Genomic DNA, 7,742 nt, shown 5'->3' with positions numbered 1-7,742 from the left:
ACCTTGCGTGCCAACATGCTATTGAAATGGTTATGATGTGGTATGATAGGCTGAATCAGGAACGATGAACTAATCATATTTACAAAAACAAAAGAGGTCGAGTTCATACCAGCCTTCCTCATCTCAGTCATTCCATCATATATCGTCATAATTGCCATTCCCTTGCACGACCGAACGATGTGAATAATCATAATTGTGCACGTGCATTGGACTAAGCTGGAATCTGCAAGCATTCAATAAACAGGAGAAGACAAGGCAATATGGGCTCTTTTGTCAGATCAACATTTATGCATATAAGAGCCACTTCAACAATTTAATCATGGTCTTCTCCTATCGATCCCCAAAGAAAAGAAATAAAACTATTTACACGGGAAAGCTCCCAATAAGCAAAAGAAGAACATGAAATCTTTTTGGGTTTTCTATTTAATTACTACTACAAGCATGGAAAGTAAACTGATTAAAAGCTACAACTATTTTTTTTTGGTTTTTCTTAAGGTTTATTAAACACACAAGAAGAAAGCATAAAAAGGAAAATAAACTAGCATGGATGATACAATGAAAAAGTATGAGCACCGACATCTAGCAATGAGTGTGTGAACATGAATGTAATGTCGGTGAGAAATACGTACTCCCCCAAGCTTAGGCTTTTGGCCTAAGTTGGTCTATGTCCACGGCTGGGCTGGCGGATATTCATAATAGTAGTTGGAGTCATACTGAAGAAGAAGAAGACTCTGATTGCCACTGGATGGCAATCATCTCCGGATCCCACTAGTAATTAGACTGTCGTGAAGGATCAACTTGTGGTTCCGGCTCTGGCTCCATGGCTGGTGCAGGGTTCCGGTAGGCATGAATAGCCTCTAACAGAACAAGGTACTGGCCTGCTGATAAATCAAACAAAGGAGCAGGCAAGGTAATAGTCTCAGGATGATGTTTATCAAAGAACAATTTGTATTTAAGCTCTCCTTCCCTATTCTTAACTATAAAATCATGTGCTATCATACTCTTATAATCTAAATAAACACGAGGCAGCACTTTTTCTTCCTTTTGCCCGATGATCAAAGAAGGCAGGAGCAGGGAGAGTAATACGGACAACACGTCGTCTCCTCACAAAGGAACTAGTGAGCTGGTGATACTGGCTGCATTTCTCTTCCTCGAAGCTCACAAGATCAGCGTTACGCAAATATGCGTTAAATTCTTCCTTAATTCCTGCTCGATCCATAAAGTTCTCAGAAGGCCATTCACAAGGACGCGCTGGAGCGTCTCTTGGTGGCTCTTCATCACCATCACGCATTGCAAGCCTGGGTCCTTGCTTTCTTGAAGAACCACCTTGGAACATTTTCCTAAGCATATTTCTTCCTCTGAAAACTTTTAGTAACTTCAAAAATAAAAGTAAACCAAACTCAATAATATTGATAGCAACTACTCCTACAAGTGCCTAGAGCCTATATCATGCATCAAAACTACTTGGAACCATATAAATTTGACATGCAAGCTCAAGAACATGGTCACCTAGGCAGCATAAATTTGCAATGAATAAATCACTAGAAAAAAACTAATTGGACCAATGGAGGAGTCACATACAAAGGAACAATCTCCCCAAGCAATTTTGTGAGAGGTGCTTTGAGCAAGGAGATCAAAAATGGCAGCAAAGTGAGCTTGGACTCGGGTTTGAGCTGGTTATTCGTGTTTGTGGGAGGAAGGAGTGTGTGGGTGAAAGGATAAGTGGAGGAGGGCCACCATGGGCCCACGGGGCAGGGGGCGCGCCCAGGGGGTAGGGCACGCCCTCCACCCCCGTTGCCAGGTGGATGGCCCCCCTATTGTGTTCTCAGTGCCAAATATTCTCAAATATTCTAGAAAAAATCATATTTAAATTTCAGGGCATTTGGAGAACTTTTATTTTCGGGGTATTTTTATATTGCACGAATAATCAGATAACAGACAGAAAAATACTTATTTTTATTTTATTTAATATAAATAACAAAAAGTAAAAATGGGGTACAGAAGGTTGTGCCTTCTAGTTTCATCCATCTCATGCTCATCAAAAGGGATCCACTAACAAGGTTGATCAAGTCTTGTTAACGAACTCATTCCGAATAACATGGAACTGGAGAAATTTCGAATAACACTATGTTACCTCAACGGGGATATTCACATCCCCAATAATAAGAATATCATATTTCTTCTTGACAGTAGGAAGAGGAAATTCAAAACCTCCAAATATAATCGATGGACATTTTCCAATAGAGTTGATACTGTGGACTTGAGGTTGTTTCCTCGGAAAGTGTACCGTATGCTCATTACCATTAACATGAAAAGTGACATTGCCTTTAGTGCAATCAATAACAGCCCCTGTAGTATTCAAAAAGGGTCTTCCAAGAATAATAGACATACTATCGTCCTCGGGAATATCAAGAATAACAAAGTTCGTTAAAATAGTAACGTTTGCAACTACAACAGGCACATCCTCACAAATACCGACAGGTATAGCAGTTGATTTATTAGCCATTTGCAAAGATATTTCAGTAGGTGTCAACTTATTCAAATAAATTCTACGATATAAAGAGAGAGGCATAACACTAACACCGGCTCCAAGATCACATAAAGCAGTTTTAACATGATTTCTCTTAATGGAGCATGGTATAGTTGGTACACCGAGATCTCCTAGTTTCTTAGGTATTCCACCCAAAAAAGTATAATTAGCAAGCATGGTGGAAATTTCAGCTTCTGGTATCTTTCTTTTATTTGTAACAATATCTTTCATATACTTAGCATAAGGATTCATTTTGAGCATATCAGTTAATCGCATACGCAAAAAGATAGGTCTAATCATTTCAGCAAAGCGCTCAAAATCCTCATCATCCTTTTTCTTGGATGGTTTGGGAGGAAAAGGCATGGGTTTCTGAACCCAAGGCTCTCTTTCCTTTCCATGTTTCCTAGCAACAAAGTCTTTCTTATCATAACGTTGATTCTTTGATTGTGGGTTATCAAGATCAACAGCAGGTTCAATTTCTATATCATTATCATTACTAGGTTGAGCATCATCATGAACATTATCGTTGATATTATCACTAGTTTCAGGTTCATTACCAGATTGTGTTTCAGCATCAGAGATAGAAATATCATTTGGGTTCTCAGGTGTTTCAGTAATAGGTTTACTAGAAGCATGCAAAGTCCTATCATTTTTCTTTTTCTTCCTTTTAGAAGGACTAGGTGCATCTATATTATTTCTCTGAGAATCTTGCTCAATTCTCTTAGGATGGCCTTCAGGATACAAAGGTTCCTGAGTCATTTTACCACCTCTAGTCATACCTCTGACAGCATAATGATTATTCTTACTATTCAATTCATTGAGCAAATCATTTTGAGCTTTAAGTACTTGTTCTACTTGAGTGGTAACCATAGAGGCATGTTTACTAATAAGTTTAAGTTCACTTTTAACATTAGCCATATAATCACCCAAGTGTTCAAGCATATTTGAATTATATTTCAATTGTCTACCAAAATAAGCATTAAAATCTTCTTGCTTAGCCATAAATTTATCAAACTCATCTAAGCATGGGCTAGCAAATTTAGTAAATGGGATTTTAGCTTTATCATATCTATGGAGAGAATTTACCTTTACTACATGTGTCGGGTTATCAAGACCACGAGTTTCTTCAATAGGTAATGGATTAGTATCATATGTTTCTTCAACAGGCGGTAAATTAAGACCATGTATTTCTTCAATAGGAGGTAAATTCTTAACATCTTCAGCTTTAATACCTTTTTCTTTCATAGATTTCTTTGCCTCTTGCTTATCTTCAGGACTAAGAAATAGAATACCCCTCTTCTTCGGAGTAGGTTTAGGAAAAGGCTCAGGAACTGGCTCAGGAGGTGTCCAATTATTTTCATTTGTCAACATATTATTCAATAGGATTTCAGCTTCATCCGGTGTTCTTTCCCTGAAAACAGAACCAGCACAACTATCCAGGTAATCTCTAGAAGCATCGGTTAGTCCATTATAAAAGATATCAAGTATTTCATTTTTCTTAAGAGGATGATTAGGCAAAGCATTAAGTAATTTGAGAAGCCTCCCCCATGTTTGTGGGAGACTCTCTTCTTTAATTTGCACAAAATTATATATATCCCTTAAAGCAGCTTGTTTCTTATGAGCAGGGAAATATTTAGCAGAGAAGTAATAAATCATATCCTGGGGACTACGCACACAACCAGGATCAAGAGAATTAAACCATATCTTAGCATCACCCTTTAATGAGAACGGAAATATTTTAAGGATATAAAAGTAGCGAGTTCTCTCATCATTAGTGAACAGGGTAGCTATATCATTTAATTTAGTAAGATGTGCCTCAACAGTTTCAGATTCATAGCCATGAAAAGGATCAGATTCAACCAAAGTAATTATATCAGGATCAACAGAGAATTCATAATCCTTATCGGTAACACAAATAGGTGAAGTACCAAAAGCAGGGTCAGGTTTCATTCTAGCATTTAGAGATTGCTGATTCCATTTAGCTAATAACCTCTTGAGTTTGTATCTATCTTTGCAAGCTAAAATAGCTAAAGAAGCTTCTTTATCAAAAACATAACCCTCAGGAATAATAGGTAAGTCTTCATCATCAATTTCATCAGTATTATCAGATTCAATATTTTCATTCTCTCTAGCCCTAGCAAGTTGTTCATCAAGAAATTCACCAAGTCACACAGTAGTATCAAGTATAGAAGTAGTTTCATCATAAGTATCATGCATAGCAGAAGTGGCATCATCAATAACATGCGACATATCAGAACGAATAGCAGAAGCAGGTTTAGGTGTTGCAAGCTTACTCATAAGAGAAGGTGAATCAAGTGCAGAGCTAGATGGTAGTTCCTTACCTCCCCTCGTAGTTGAGGGATAAATCTTGGTTTTTGGATCTCTCAAGTTCTTCATAATGATAAGCAGATATAAATCCCAAGTGACTCAAAGAATAGAGCTATGCTCCCCGGCAACAGTGCCAGAAAATAGTCTTGATAACCCACAAGTATAGGGGATCGCAACAGTTTTCGAGGGTAGAGTATTCAACCCAAATTTATTGATTCGACACAAGGGGAGCCAAAGAATATTCTCAAGTATTAGCAGCTGAGATATCAATTCAACCACACCTGGAAACTTAATATCTGCAGCAAAGTGTTTAGTAGCAAAGTAATATGATAGTAGTGGTAACGGTAGCAAAAGTAGTGTTTTTGGTATTTTGTAGTGATGATAGCAATAGCAATGGAAAAGTAAATAAGCGGAGAACAATATATGGAAAGCTCGTAGGAAATGGATCAGTGATGGAGAATTATGCCGGATATGATTCATCATGTAACAGTCATAACCTAGGGTGACACAGAACTAGCTCCAGTTCATTGATATAATGTAGGCATGTATTCCGACTAGTCATACGTGCTTATGGAAAAGAACTTGCATGACATCTTTTGTCCTACCCTCCCGTGGCAGCGGGGTCCTTACGGAAACTAAGGGATATTAAGGCCTCCTTTTAATAGAGTACCGGAACAAAGCATTAACACATAGTGAATACATGAACTCCTCAAACTACGGTCATCACCGGTAAGTATCCCGATTATTGTCACTTCGGGGTTAACGGATCATAACACATAATAGGTGACTATAGACTTGCAAGATAGGATCTAAAACTCTCATATATTGATGAAAACATAATAGGTTCAGATCTGAAATCATGGCACTCAGGCCCTAGTGATAAGCATTAAGCATAGAAAAGTCATAGCAATATCAATCTCAGAACATAGTGGATACTAGGGATCAAACCCTAACACAACTAACTCGATTACATGATAGATATCATCCAACCCATCACCGTCCAGCAAGCCTACGATGGAATTACTCACGCACGACGGTGAGCATCATGAAATTGGTGATGGAGGATGGTTGATGATGACGATGGCGACGGATTCCCCTCTCCGGAGCCCTGAACGGACTCCAGATCAGCCCTCCCGAGAGGTTTTAGGGCTTGGCGGCGGCTCTGTACCATAAAACGCGATGAATCCTTCTCTCTGATTTTTTCTCCCCGAAACCAAATATATAGAGTTGGAGTTGGAGTCGGAGGAGCTCCAGGGGGCCCATGAGGTAGGGGGCGCGCCCCCCACCCTCATGGATAGGTGGTGGGCCCCTGGCCTTCATATTTTGCAGGTATTTTTTATATTTTCCAAAAAAGTTGCTCCGTGAAGTTTCAGCTCATTCTGAGAACTTTTGTTTCTGCACATAAATAACACCATGGTAATTTTGCTGAAAACAGTGTCAGTCCGAGTTAGTTCCATTCAAATCATGCAAGTTAGAGTCCAAAACAAGGGCAAAAGTGTTTGGAAAAGTAGATATGACAGAGATGTATCACAGGTACGTACATGGGTGGGTGTGAGAGAGATGGTTTGTGCGAAATCGAGGCAATGTGTCGATGATATCTCAAACAAAAAAACGTAACATATGCAATGTGTGTGAAACAGTCATGGATATATCATATATAGAGGGAGAGATCCACGAGAAGAGGGTGGAGGGATCATCGTCGTGAGATATCGATAGAATCAAAAACAGGGATGAAGTGTGTGGTTGTGCGATCGATAAAGAGTGCCATCGAATTTGTGTTTGCCCACGTCAAAGATACAGGGTGGCTGGCCTACTGGAATTTGAGAGGGCAGAGGTGCAGTTTTTCTGTGTGGCATGCATACCTACCTACAACGTTCGACTATCGATGGGGGGAGGGGGCAGAGACCTAACTATAGAGAGGTAGATCGACTAGTATATGTGTGGAGAAGGAGAGAGACCTAGCTATGTATAGAGGGAGATCGATCGGCATCCATGGATATGTGTAGCAGTGGAATAAGGTTGGGAAAAAGACAAAGGTAGAGTGTTGGAGGGTTGGTGGTGGAGTGGCGTATCACAAATGGTGGGAGAGGCCTGCTGGACAAACGGAGGGTACGAGTGCAATATCAATAAGAGAGGGCAAGGATGTCTGTCTGTCTATGCACATGCGTGTGAGAGACGGGTCAGGAGGTATGCAAGGATTATGAGGGGAGATGATATGGTTGTGGTAAGCATATGTAACTACATAGGAAGATCAATTGTCGTATGTCCGAGAAAGGGAGAGACATGTGGGAAAATAATTATAGTCGACCTAGCTATATGTAGGGAGATCAGTACGTATACATGCATGCATGTGTTAGAAGCAAATAAGGTCCGGATAGACAGACAGGGGGGAAAGGGGTGCGGCTAGGAGGTGGTGCGAGAGGCCTACTATGTCGAGTGGGAGGAGTGTGCGACTATGAGATCAATGAAAAGAGGGGCGGGAGTGTGCACCTGCGTGGAACCATATTGGACATAGGGGGCATGGATGGTGAGAAGAGAAGAGGTGAAGTATGTGTTTGTGGTGGGCACACTTGGCTAGAGAGGTATATCGACCGGTGTGTGCCGGAAAGAAGTCGGGGTGCCTACACACACCGCGGGTGAACGACCTAAAGAGAAATAACGAACATGCGCAATGGAGGGGACGCTGAGAGAGGGTGAGAGGGGGGAGGGCGTGTGCATGCACGATAGAAAATTAGCACTAGCTAGCTACAAAGAGAAGATGATCGTGAAGGTGTTAAAGACGAACATAGATCATAATTCATTATAAAAAAGTGGATACGGATACTTGAAGAAGATATCATAATGTAGAACATTGATTATAATTTGGGCTAATGTGTGGCTTTTG

Source organism: Triticum urartu, chromosome 7A (assembly GCF_056163025.1).
Source record: "Triticum urartu cultivar PI428250 chromosome 7A, HENAU_Tu73, whole genome shotgun sequence".
Lineage (NCBI taxonomy): Eukaryota > Viridiplantae > Streptophyta > Magnoliopsida > Poales > Poaceae > Triticum > Triticum urartu.
Note: the sequence above shows the minus strand (reverse complement) of the source record.